We start from the raw sequence: 13988 nt of genomic DNA on the forward strand, positions 1-13988 counted from the left end.
TCCTCTGTAAATATTGACACATTCCGAGGGATCTCCTGTAAATATTGACACGCTCCCAGGGATCCCCTCTAATCATTGACATGCTCCCAGGGATCCCCTCTAATCATTGACACGTTCCCAGGGATCCCCTCTAATCATTGACACGCTCCCAGGGATCCCCTCTAATCATTGACACGCTCCCAGGGATCCCCTGTAAATATTGACACATTCCGAGGGATCCCCTGTAAATATTGACACACTCCCAGAGATCCTCTTAAGAGACTGTTAGGTAAAGGTGAAGCTCATGGAATTGAAAGCAAATTATTGACCTGGTTAGGAAATTAGCTGAGACCACACCTGGAGCACTGTGAGCAGTTCTGGGCACCACACTGTAGGAAGGATATATTGGCCTTGGAGGGAGGGCAGTTTATGTTTACCAGAATGATACCCGGACTTCAAGGGTTAAGTTACGAGGAGAGATTACACAAATTAGGGTTGTATTCCCTGGAATTTAGAAGGTTAAGGAGTGATTTGATCGAAGTTTTCAAGATATTAAGGGGAACAGACAGGGTAGATAGAGAGAAACTATTTCCGTTGGTTGGCGATTCTAGGACTAGGGAGCATCGTCTAAAATTAGAGCCAGACCTTTCAGGAGTGAAATTAGGAAACACTTAAAGGGTGGTAGGCATTTGGAACTCTCTTCTACAAACGGCAACTGATGCTAGATCAATTGTTAATTTTAAATCTAAGATTGATAGATTTTTGTCAACCAAAGGTAATAAGGATTAGGGCAAAGGCAGATATATGGAGTTAGGTCACAGATCATTCATGATCTCATTGAATGGCGGAACAGGCTCAAGGGGCTAAATGGCCTCCTCCTGTTCCTATGTTCCTAAATAATAACATATACTTTGTCATGAATCTTATCGTGACTCATGAAGTAAAACTGGGCAGCCAGCTGGTGGCGCCGTCCAAGGAGTATAAATACTCGGGCGTGGGCCCAGCTTGCTCAGGATGTTTCTGAAACCAGGAACTAGTGATGTAACTAGAATCTCATGGTTTTGAAACAGTTGATTAAAGCCTTGTTTTATATTCAAACCAAGTGCTTAGTAGTCTTTTTACATCATACTTTCCATACCAGTGTTTCCGACATGTCTTCCTTTTTCCTCAACCGAGGATTCTCCTCTACTGTGGTTGACACGGCCCTTGACCGTGTCCGTTCTATCTCCCACACTTCTGCTCTCACCCCTTCCCCTCCCTCCCAGAACCACGATAGGGTTCACCTGGTCCTCACCTTTCACCCCACCAGCCTCCACATTCAACGGATCATCCTCCGCCATTTCCGCCACCTTCAGCGTGATCCCACCACCAAACACATCTTCCCCTCACCTCCCCTTTCAGCATTTCGAAGGGACTGCTCCCTCTGCGACACTCTGGTCCACTCCTCTATCACCCCCAACACCTCTTCCCTTTCACCCAGCACCTTCCCATGCAAGCGCAGGAGATGCAACACCTGCCCTTATAGCTCCCCACTTCCCACTGTCCAGGGCCCCAAACACTCTTTCCAGGTGAAATTGCGATTTACGTGTACTTCTTGCAATCTAGTATACTGTATTCGCTGCTCACGATGCGGTCTCCTCTACATTGGGGAGAGCAAACGCAGATTGGGTGACCGCTTTGCGGAACACCTCCGTTCAGTCCGTAAGGGTGACCCCGAGCTTCCGGTCGTCTGTCATTTTAATTCACCGCTCCACTCCCACTCGGACCTCACCGTCCTTGGCCTCTTGCATTGTTCCAACGAAGCTCAGCGTAAGCTCGAGGAACAGCACCTCATCTTTCGATTAGGCACTTTATAGGCTTCCGGACTCAACATAGAGTTCAACAATTTCAGATCTCAACCTTTGCCCCAATCTTTTTTTCCATATTTTTTTCTCTCTCACATGGCAGCTGTCTTTCATTCTGCCAGTGTCATTTACACTTTATCTAGAGCCATCTTTTGTTTCTTTACTTGTCCCATTACCATCTCCTTTTGCCTTGCACCATCATTCCTTTTGTCTCTTAATCTCTCCTGCCTTCCATCCTATCACAGACCTTCCCTTCTGTTCTTTCCTCCCCTCCCCCCTTTCCCTGCCGCTGCTCTTGATTAAAAACCTGTTCCATCTCCAGCTTTTTCCAGTTCTGACGAAGGGTCATCGACCTGAAACGTTAACTCTGTTTCTCTCTCCACGGATGCTGCCTGGCCCGTTGAGTATTTCCAGCATTTTGTTTTTATTTCAGATTTCTGCAGTATTTTGCTTTTGTATAACATAAACTGCAGTCAAGGTATGCATTAGCACCTAGCTGGTAACATATTTTCTTGGGTCTCAAGGCTCCACAAGAGTTCCCAGTGCAGTTTGAAGTAACGCCACGATTGAATTCAATGGGACTGATTGAGGACACCTCCTCATTAGTGGCAGTGCGGAGGGACCTAGCTGTGAAGAGACCTAATGTAGCAAGTCTGTATAGAAGTGAGAAACATAGAAGATAGGAGCAGGAGTAGGCCATTCGGCCCCTCGAGCCTGCTCCACCATTCAATGAGATCATGGCTGATCATCCAAATTCAGTACCCGGTCCCTGCCTACTCTCCATATCCCTTGATCCCTTTAGCCTTAAGAAATATATCTAACTCCTTCTTGAATATATTTAATGAATTGGCCTCTACTGCCTTCTGTGGTAGAGAATTCCACAGGTTCACCACTCTCTGGGTGAAGAAATTCCTCCTCATCTCTGTCCTAAATGGCTTACCCCTTATCCTTAGACTGTGACCCCTGGTTCTGGACTCCCCGACCATCGGGAACATCCTTCCAGCATCTAGTCTGTCTAGTCCTGTTAGAATTTTATAAGTTTCAATGAGATCCCCTCTCATTCTTCTAAACTCCAGCGAGTACAAACCCAATCGACCCAATCTCTCCTCATACGTCATTCCTGCCATCCCAGGTATCAGCCTGGTGAATCTTCGCTGCACTCCTTCCATGGCAAGAACATCCTTCCTCAGATAAGGCGACCAAAACTGCACACAATACTCAAGATGTGGTCTCACCAAGGCCCTGTACAACTGCAGCAAGACATCCTTGTTCCTGTACTCAAACCCTCTCGCTACAAAGGCCAACATTCCATTTGCCTTCTTAACTGCCTGCTGCACCTGCATGCTTACCTTCAGCGACTGCTGCGCAAGAACACCCAGGTCTCGTTGCACTTCCCCTTCTCCCAATCTAATAATAATAATAATAATCAACTTTATTGTCATTGTTAGTGCACAAGTGCAGTACAACGAAATGTAGGCTTGCGGCTCCCGAGAGTGTACATTTAGATTAAGACATTTAAACATTCAACATTCATTTGGCTTGTAATATATTAACATATAAACATAACCATAATAAAGTGCATTGGCAGATCTGCAGGCTTTAGAGTTTATTTGTGGAGTTCAGTAGGATGACAGCCCTGGGAAAGAAGCTGTTCCTAAATCTGGTCGTTCGGGTGCGAATGCATCTGTAGCGTCTCCCAGATGACAGGAGGGCGAACAGACTGTGGCTGGGGTGGGTAGGGTCTTTGATGATGGTCTGTGACCTCTGTAAACAGCGTTTCTGGTGTATGTGCTCTATGGTCGGTAGCCGGGTGCCGGTAATGCGTTGGGCAGTTTTGACTACCCGCTGCAGAGCTTTCCGGTCATAGTAGCTACAGCTGCCATACCATACTGTGATACAGTTCGTCAGGATGCTCTCTATTGTGCAGCGGTAAAAGTTAGAGAGGATCAGTGGTGACAGGTTACATCCCTTCAGCCTCCTTAGGAAATATAGGCGCTGCTGGGCCTTCTTCACCAGAGAGGAGGTATTGAGGGACCAGGAGAGGTCTTCCGTGATGTGGACTCCGAGGAACTTAAAGCTGTCCACCCTTTCCACCACAGCCCCATGGATGTGGATGGGGGTGTGACTTCTGCCTTTAGACTTCCTGAAGTCCACAATGATTTCTTTGGTTTTCTTGATGTTAAGGGCCAGGTTGTTATCGGCGCACCACTTCACGAGATGCTGGACCTCCTCCCTGTAGGCTGACTCATCGTTGTTGGTGATCTGGCCTACTACCGTGGTATCATCCGCAAACTTGATGATGGTGTTGGAATCATGAACAGCCACACAGTCGTGGGTGAAGAGGGAGTAGAGGAGGGGGCTCAGCACACTATTGCCATTCAGATAATAATCTGCCTTCCTGTTTTTGACACCAAAGTGGATAACCTCGCATTTATCCACGTTATATTGCATCTGCCATGCTTCTGCCCAATCACCCAACCTATCCAAATCATACTGGAGTTTCTCGGCATCCTCCTCACAGCACACACGCCCACCCAGCTTTGTGTCGTCTGCGAACTTGGAGATATTACATCTAGTTCCCTCATCCAGATCATTAATATATATTGTGAATAGCTGGGGTCCAAGGACCGATCCCTGCGGTACCCCACTAGTCACTGCCTGCCACTCGGAAAAAGACCCGTTTATTCCAACTCTTTGCTTTCTGTCTGCCAACCAGTTCTCTATCCAAGTCAATACCTTGCCCCCAATCCCATGTGCCTTAATTTTACACGCTAATCTCTTATGCGGGACCTTATCGAAAGCCTTCTGAAAGTCCTAATACACCACATCCACTGGTTCGCCCTTATCTATTTTACCAGTTAAATCCTCAAAAAATTCCAGTAGATTAGTCAAGCACGATTTACCTTTTGTAAATCCGTATTGACTTTGTCCGATCCTGTCACTGTTTTCCAAGTGCTCTGCTATTACATCCTTTATAATAATGGACTCTAGCATTTTCCCCACTACCAATGTCAGGCTTGAAACGTGGTACTTCCCTCCCCCTCCCCCACCCCCACACCAGCAGAGAAAACAGTTCCCCCAATTTTACATCACTCCCTTCCCCTGTGGGCATTGAGTCCTTGCTGGCAAACCTACACAAGATGGGCGTTACAGAGAATTACAAAGAATGTACCGCACAGAAACAGGCCATTTGGCCCAACTGGTCTATGCCAGTGTTTATGTTCCACCCGAGCCTCCTCCCGCCCCTCTTCATCTCACCCTATAAGCATATCCTATTTTTTTCTCCCTCGTATTTATCCAGCATCCTCTTAAATGCATCTTTTTTTAAATTTGTTTATGGGATGTGGGCGTCGCTGGCGAGGCCAGCATTTATTGCCCATCCCTAATTGCCCTTGAGAAGATGGTGGTGAGCCGCATTCTTGAACCGCTGCAGTCCGTGTCGTGAAGGTACGCCCACAGTGCTGTTAGGGAGGGAGTTTGGGGATTTTGACCCAATGACGATGAAGGAACGGCGATATATTTCCAAGTCAGGATGGTGTGTGACTTGGAGGGGAACTTGGAGGTGGTGGTGTTCCCATGTGTCTGCTGCCCTTGTCCTTTTAGGTGGAAGAGGTCGCGGGTTTGGGAGGTGCTGCCAAAGAAGCCTTGGCGAGTTGCTGCAGTGCATCTTGTAGATGGTACACACTGCAGCCACGGTACGCCGGTGGTGGAGGGAGTGAATGTTTAAGGTGGTGGATGGGGTGCCAATCAAACGGGCTGCTTTGTCCTGGATGGTGTCGAGCTTCTTGAGTGTTGTTGGAGCTGCGCTCATCCAGGCAAGTGGAGAATATTCCATCAGATTCCTTACTTGTGCCTTGTAGATGGTGGAAAGGTTTTGGAGAGTCAGGAGGTGAGACACTCGCCGCAGAATACCCAGCCTCTGACCTGCTCTTGTTGTCACAGTATTTATGTGGCTGGTCCAGTTAAGTTTCTGGTTAATGGTGACCCCCCAGGATGTTGATGGTGGGGGATTCGGCAATGGTAATGCCGTTGAATGTCAAGGAGGTGGTTAGACTCTCACTTGTTGGAGATGGTCATTGCCTGGCACTTCTGTGGCAGGAATGTTACCTGCCACTTATCAGCCCAAGCCTGAACGTCGTCCAAGTCTTGTTGCATGCGGGCATGGACTGCTTCATTATCTGAGGAATTGTGAATGGCGCTGTGCAGTCATCAGCGAACATCCCCATTTCTGACCTTAAGTTGGAGTAAACCTGAGGATTGGGAGCAGTTTAGGATCCAACAAAGGAGGACAAAGGGATTAATTAAGAGGGGGAAAATAGAGTATGAGAGTAAGCTTTCAGGGAACATAAAAACTGACTGTAAAAGCTTTTATAGATATGTGAAGAGAAAAAGATTTGTGAAGTCAAGCGTAGGTCCCTTACACTCAGAATCAGGGGAATTTATAGTGGGGAACAAAGAAATGGCAGACCAATTAAATACATACTTTGGTTCTGTCTTCACAAAGGAGGACACAAATAACCTCCCAAAGATGTCGGGGAACATAGGGTCTAATGAGAGGGAGGAACTGATAGAAATCAGTATTTGTAGGGAAATGGTGTTAGGGAAATTGATGGGATTGAGGGCTGATAAATCCCCAGGGCCTGATAATCTACATCCTAGGGTACTTAAGGAAGTGGCCCTAGAAATAGTAGATGCATTGCTGGTCATCTTCCAAAATTCGATAGACTCTGGAACAGTACCCATGGATTGGAGGGTAGCTAATGTTACCCCACTATTCAAAAAGGGTGGTAGAGAGAAAACGGGGAATTACAGACCGGTAAGCCTGACATCAGTAGTGGGGAAAATGCTAGAGTCCATTATAAAGGATGTAATAGCAGAGCTCTTGGAAAACAGTGACAGGATCTGACAAAGTCAACATGGATTTACAAAAGGTAAATCATGCTTGACTAATCTACTGGAATTTTTTGAGGATTTAACCGGTAAAATAGATAAGGGAGAACCAGTGGATGTGGTGTATTTGGATTTTCAAAAGGCTTTCGATAAGGTCCCGCATAAGAGATTAGCGTGTAAAATTAAGGCACATGGGATTGGGGGCAAGGTATTGACTTGGATAGAGAACTGGTTGGCAGACAGAAAGCAAAGAGTTGGAATAAACGGGTCTTTTTCCGAGTGGCAGGCAGTGACTAGTGGGGTACCGCAGGGATCGGTCCTTGGACCCCAGCTATTCACAATATATATTAATGATCTGGACGAGGGAACTAGATGTAATATCTCCAAGTTCGCAGACGACACAAAGCTGGGTGGGCGTGTGTGCTGTGAGGAGGATGCTGAGAAACTCCAGTATGATTTGGACAGGTTGGGTGATTGGGCAGAAGCATGGCAGATGCAATATAACGTGGATAAATGCGAGGTTATCCACTTTGGTGTCAAAAAACAGAAAGGCAGATTATTATCTAAATGGCAATAGATTGGGAGAAGGGGAAGTGCAACGAGACCTGGGCGTCCTTGTGCACCAGTCGCTGAAAGTAAGCATGCAGGTGCAGCAGGCGGTTAAGAAGGCAAATGGTATGTTGGCCTTCGTAGCGAGAGGGTTTGAGTACAGGAACAAGGATGTCTTGCTGCAGTTGTACAGGGCCTTGGTGAGACCACATCTTGAGTATTGTGTGCAGTTTTGGTCGCCTTATCTGAGGAAGGATGTTCTTGCCATGGAAGGAGTGCAGCGAAGATTCACCAGGCTGATACCTGGGATGGCAGGAATGACGTATGAGGAGAGATTGGGTCGATTGGGCTTGTACTCGCTGGAGTTTAGAAGAATGAGAGGGGATCTCATCGAAATGTATAAAATTCTAACAGGACTAGACAGACTAGATGCTGGAAGGATGTTCCCGATGGTCGGGGAGTCCAGAACCAGGGGTCACAGTCTAAGGATAAGGGGTAAGCCATTTAGGACAGAGATGAGGAGGAATTTCTTCACCCAGAGAGTGGTGAACCTGTGGAATTCTCTGCCAAAGAAGGCAGTAGAGGCCAATTCATTAAGTATATTCTTCAAGAAGGAGTTGGATATATTTCTTAAGGCTAAAGGGATCAAGGGATATGGAGAGAAGGCAGGAACAGAGTACTGAATTTGGATGATCAGCCATGATCTCATTGAATGGCGGAGCAGGCTCAAGGGGCCGAATGGCCTACTCCTGCTCCTATCTTCTATGTTTCTATATTTCTATGAGGGAAGGTCATTGATAAAACAGCTGAAGATGGTTGGGCCTAGGACACTGCCCTGAGGAACTCCTGCAGCAATGTCCTGGGGCTGTGATGATTGACCATCAACCACCACAACCAGCTTCCTTTGTGCTAGGTATGACTCCAGCCAGTGGAGAGTTTTCCACCCGATTCCCATTGACTTCAGTTTTACTAGGGCTCCTTGATGCCACACTCGGTCAAATGCTGCCTTGATTTCAAGGGCAGTCACTCTCACCTCACCTCTGGAATTCAGCTCCTTTGTCCATGTTTGGACCAAGGCTGTAATGAGGCCAGGAGCCGAGTGGTCTTGGCGGAACCCAAACTTGTCATCAGTGAGCAGGTTTTTGGTGAGTAAGTGCCGCTTGATACCACTGTTGATGACACCTTCCATCACTTTGCTGATGATTGAGAGTAGACTGATGGAGCAGTAATTGGCCGGATTGGATTTGGCCATGCTTTTTGTGGACAGGACGTACCTGGGCAGTTTTCCACATTGTCGGATAGATGCCAGTGTTGTAGCTGTATTGGAACAGCTTGGCTAGAGGTGCGGCTAGTTCTAGAGCACAAGTCTTCAGCACAATAGCAGGGATGTTGTTGGGGCCCATAGCCTTTGCTGTATCCAGTGCGCTCAACCATTTCTTGATACCATGTGGAGTGAATCGAATTGGCAGCAGACTGGCTTCTGTGATGGTGGGGACCTCAGAAGTAGGCCGAAATGGATCATCCACTCGGCACTTCTGGCTGAAGATGGTTGCAAACACTTCAGCCTTCTCTTTTGCACTCACGTGCTGGGCTCCACCATCATTGAGGATGGAGATATTCATGGAGCCTCCTCCTCCTGTTAGTTATTTAATGGTCCACCACCATTCACGACTGGATGTGGCAGGACTGCAGAGCTTTGATCTGATCCGTTGATTGTGGGATCGCTTAGCTCTATCTATAGCATGCAGCTTCTGCTTTTTAGCATGCATTTAGTCCTGTGTTGCAGCTTCCCCAGGTTGGCAGCTCATTTTTAGGTACACCTGGTGCTGCTCTTGGCATGCTCTTCTACACTCCTTATTGAACCAGGGTTGGTCCCCTGGCTTGATGGCAATGGTAGAGTGAGGGATATGCCGGGCCATGAGGTTACAGATTCTGGTGGAATACAATTCTGCTGCTGCTGTTGGCCCACAGCGCCTCATGGATGCCCAGTTTTGAGCTGCTAGATCTGTTCTGAATCTATCCCATTTAGCATGGTGGTAGTGCCACACAACACGATGGAGGGTGTCCTCAGTGTGAATACGGGACTTCGTCTCTACGGTGACTGTGCGGTGGTCACTGACGTAATAAAGACTCACTACGCACTTGGTTGTACATAAAGCTAGGCTTTAATCGACTTGTAACAAAACATGGAGGTCTAGTTAGTAGTCACTAGCTTCCTGTTTCCAGATCGTCTCAGGTCAAGGTGGGCCCGCGCCCGAATATTTATACTCCTCGGACGGCGCCCTCAGCTGGCCGTTCAGTAGTACTTCCTGAGTTACTTCTTGCAGAAGTTGCGATTTATGACAGTCACTGCTACCAATACTGTCATTTTTAAAATTTGTTTATGGAAATGTGGGCGTTGCTGGCAAGGCCAGCATTTATTGCCCTTGAGAAGGTGGTGGTGAGCCGCCTTCTTGAACCGCTGCAGTCTGTGTGGTGAAGGTACTCCCACAGTGCTTTTAGGGAGGGAGTTCCAGGATTTTGACCCAGCAACGATGAAGGATCAGCGATATGTTTCTAAGTCAGGCTGGTGTGTGACTTGGAGGGGAACTTGGAGGTGGTAGTGTTCCCATGCGCCTGCTACCCTTGTCCTTCTAAGTGGAAGAGGTCGCGGGTTTGGGAGGTGCTGCCGAAGAAGCCTTGGCCAGTTGCTGCTTTGCATCTTGTAGATGGTACACACTGCAGCCACAGTAGTGGAGGGAGTGAATGTTTAAGGTGGTGGATGGGGTGCCAATCAAGTGGGCTGCTTTGTCCTGGATGGTGTCGAGCTTCTTGAGTGTTGTCGGAGCTGCACTCATCCAGGCAAGTGGAGAGTATTCCATCACACTCCTGACTTGTGCCTTGTCGATGGTGAAAAGGCTTTGGGGAGACAGGAGGTGAGACACTCGCCGCAGAATACCTAGGCTCTGACCTGCTCTTGTTGCCACAGTATTTATGCTGCTGGTCCAGTTAAGTTTCTGGTCAATGGTGACCCCCAGGATGTTGATGGTGTGGGATTTGGCAATTGTAATGCCGTTGAATGTCAAGGGATGTTGGTTAGACTCTCGCTTGTTGGAGATAGTCATTGCCTGGCACTTCTGTGGCGCGAATGTTACCTGCCGCTTATCAGCCCAAGCCTGAATGTCGTCCTGGTCTGCTTCATTATCTGAGGAGTTGTGAGTGGCACTGAACACTGTGCAGTCACCAACGAACATCCCCATTTCTGACCTTATGTGGGAGGAAGGTCATTGATGAAGCAGCTGAAGATGGTTGGGCCTAGGACACTGCCCTGAGGAACTCCTGGGGCTGAGATGATTGACCTTCAACCACCACAATCATGTCATGGACAGATACACCTGCGACAGGTAGATCGGTGAGGACAAGGTCAAGTAGGTTTTTCCCTCGTGTTGGTTCTCTCACCACCTGTCTCAGGCCCAGACTGGGCAGTTATGTCCTTCAGGACTCGGCCAGCTCGGTCAGTAGTGGTGCAACCGAGCCACTCTTGGTGATGGATATTGAAGTCCCCCACCCAGAGTACATTCTGCCCTTGCTACTCTCAGTGCTTCTTCCAAGTAGTGTTCAACATGGAGGAGTACTGATTCATCTGAGGGTGTGAAGGAATAAGCCATATAACCTATTCAGAAAAATACACCATTCTATGAAAGAATTCTGACCTTATTAAAACATGACAAACTGGGTTTGGAAATCTAGAAACCTAACTATGAAAAAGCTGTGAAAGCATTCTGGCTATAGAGATAAGATAGGTTGTTGACACTGAATCAGTAACCTTATTGAAACAGAAGGTTAAAGGCTCCATTAGGCTGAACCTTTTGGAATGGGAAGAATGGTTCAGCCTGGACAAGGTGTTCTAATTTACACTTCGTAAAGAAGCACATAAAAGTAAGAAACATCTGCCTTCATAAAAATGACATCAAGTAAAACACACCTGCCGTTACACCATTTTTTATGGTAAACTCAGAACACCTAGAGAGGAAACATGATTCTGTAATGCTACCAGCTGAGGTGACTGTAAGAATTGCAGAGGTCAGCAGAAAAATGACTAGAGATAATTAGCTTACATCAGCAGAAAACCTTAAAGGAAATACCACTGGAAAAGGATATAAATATTGAACTCTCAAATGGGATAGTAGACTCACTTTAAAGGGGCAAAGCGATTCTCGGCTTCAGAGGCGGCTCTGTAAGTCTGCAACTCTTTGTACCTCGGGGCTCAAAGGTATTTGATTTTGGTGGATATCCTGAATAGAACTTTAAGAACTGTAAAACTGTAACAAAGTTAAGATTTGAGAGTAAGGTACTCTGATAATAGATTTGTAAGCTTTCTCTTTTTGGAACTGTTAATGTTGCGATTGACTCACCAACTGTAAATTACATGTCGGTTCTTTAATAAATCTATATATTTTTAGAATTGTCTCATATAGGACTTCTGCATCAAACCCGCAAACTCAATTTCTGTACACTCTTTGGTGAGGAGTTACAGAATTCTGGGGGAGTTTTCCAGACCCTCATAATATCTGGAACGTTACAGTCTAGCTAAACTTATTGAAAGTGCTATCTGGAGGATGGTAACATTTTCAGGTTATTCCTTTCCTTTAGGGAGAGATTGTCCAGACCTTTAGACCCAATTAAGCGTCTTTAGGATTCGGCTAAACATCTGAGCAATACACCTGATCCAGGGTAGCCCTAAAGGGGCTAGGACTAGTAATTATCCCTTCAAGGGAGGGCGGTAGGTGGTAATCAGCAGGAGGTTTCCTTGCCCATGCGCCATGAGCATTCATGGGGTTCGGAGTCCATGTTGAAGACTCCCCGGGTCACTCCTTCCCGACTGTATACCACTGTGCCGCCACCCTGGTCATGTTCTGCCAGTGGGAACAGGACATACCCAGGGATGGTGATGGAGGAGTTTGGGACATTGGCTGTATGTGAGTATGACTATGTCTGTGGGACAGCTCTCCCAATTTTGGCACAAGTCCCCCAGTGTTGGCGAGGAGGACTTTGCAGGGTCAATTGGGCTGGGTGTGCCGTTGCCATGTCCGTAGCCAGTGCTGAGGTCGATGCCGGGTGGTCCCATTCTTATTATTGTGTTTTGTAGTGTAGTTACAACTGAGTGGCTAGCTAGGCCATTTCAAAGTCAACCACATTGCTGTGGGTCTGGAGTCACATATAGGCCAGACCAGCAGATTTCCTTTCCTAAAGGACATTAGTGAACCAGCTGGGTTTTTACAACAATCTGATAGTTTCATGATCACCATTGCTGATACTAGCTTTTTATTCCAGATTTATTTAATTAACTGAATTTAAATTCCCCAGCTGCCCATGGTGGGATTTGAACTCACGTCCCTGGATTACTAGCCCAGTGACATTACCACTATGCTACTGTTCTCTAACCTATGCTATTTGCCTTGACTACTCCCTGTGGCAGCAAGTTCCACATTCTCACCACTCTCTGGGTAAAGAAGTTTCTTTTGAATTCCCGATTGGATTTATTGGTGACTAGCTTACATTTACGTCCTCTAGTTTTGTTCTCCCCCACAGGTGGAAACATCTAGTGGATGAGGGGGCTACAACCTAAAACTGTCCTAATTGGTGATCTCAGTCAGACAGGCCAAAGGATAGTTGTTATGGGAAATAGAAAAATATCCCACTGGTTGAGTATGAGGTTGAGCCTGAAGCACATTGTTGCAGCAGAGTAGAGGGAGCTTAATTCTACATCTGGCAGACTGAGTGTCTGAAATGTAAAGTGTTCTATTCCCCAGCACTAACATCCTTCACCGTGAAACATAGAAACATAGAAGATAGGAGCAGGAATAGGCCATTCGGCCCCTCGAGCCCGCTCCGCCATTTAATGAGATCATAGCTGATCATCCAAATTCAGTACCGTGTCCCTGCTTTCTCCCCATATCCCTTGATCCCTTTAGCCTTAAGAAATATATCTAACTCCTTCTTGAATATATTTAATGAATTGGCCTCAACTGCCCTGTGTGGCAGAGAATTTCACAGGTTCACCACTCTCTGGGTGAAGAAATTCCTCCTCATCTCTGTCCTAAATGACTTACCCCTTATCCTTAGACTGTGACCCCTGGTTCTGGACTCCCCGACCATCGGGAACATCCTTCCTGCATGTAGTCTGTCCAGTCCTGTCAGAATTTTATAAGTTTCAATGAGACAAGCAGAAGATGGAAGAAAAATCTATAAAAACTTCCCAATCTCAATACAGAGGAGGTTATTTTGGAAGTTTGACAATTTAAATAATTAATGCGAGCTCGCTGCCAAACTTGTACCCGCTGACAGGAGCTCGCCAACGGAGGAGTGGGTGGAGGAGATTTTAACTGGATTTAAAGGGATGTGGGGGCAAATAATGTTTCAGCCTTCGTAAAGCCTGACACCTGATTTTAACACTTTGGCAGTTTTTTTTTTCAAAGATGGTATGGAGAGGAGAAGAGGCAGCAAAAATTACAGGAAAGAATAACCAATGTGGTAGCACGAAACAGATTCTTTGAGCAGGTGACAGAGTGCTGCAGAACTCAACTCCCTGTTTAATGGCAAGCAACGTGGAGGTGCGACTGCATGATGTGAGTTTGAACAAGGTGTCAGCCTGTGGCTCAGTGGGTAGCACCCTCGCCTCTGAGCCAGAAGGTTGTGGATTCAAGTACCTACTCCAGAGGCTTGAGCACCAAATCTAGGCTAACA

Source organism: Somniosus microcephalus, chromosome 3 (assembly GCF_052327205.1).
Source record: "Somniosus microcephalus isolate GS21.2 chromosome 3, FLI_Smic_1.0, whole genome shotgun sequence".
Taxonomy (NCBI): Eukaryota; Metazoa; Chordata; class Chondrichthyes; order Squaliformes; family Somniosidae; genus Somniosus; species Somniosus microcephalus.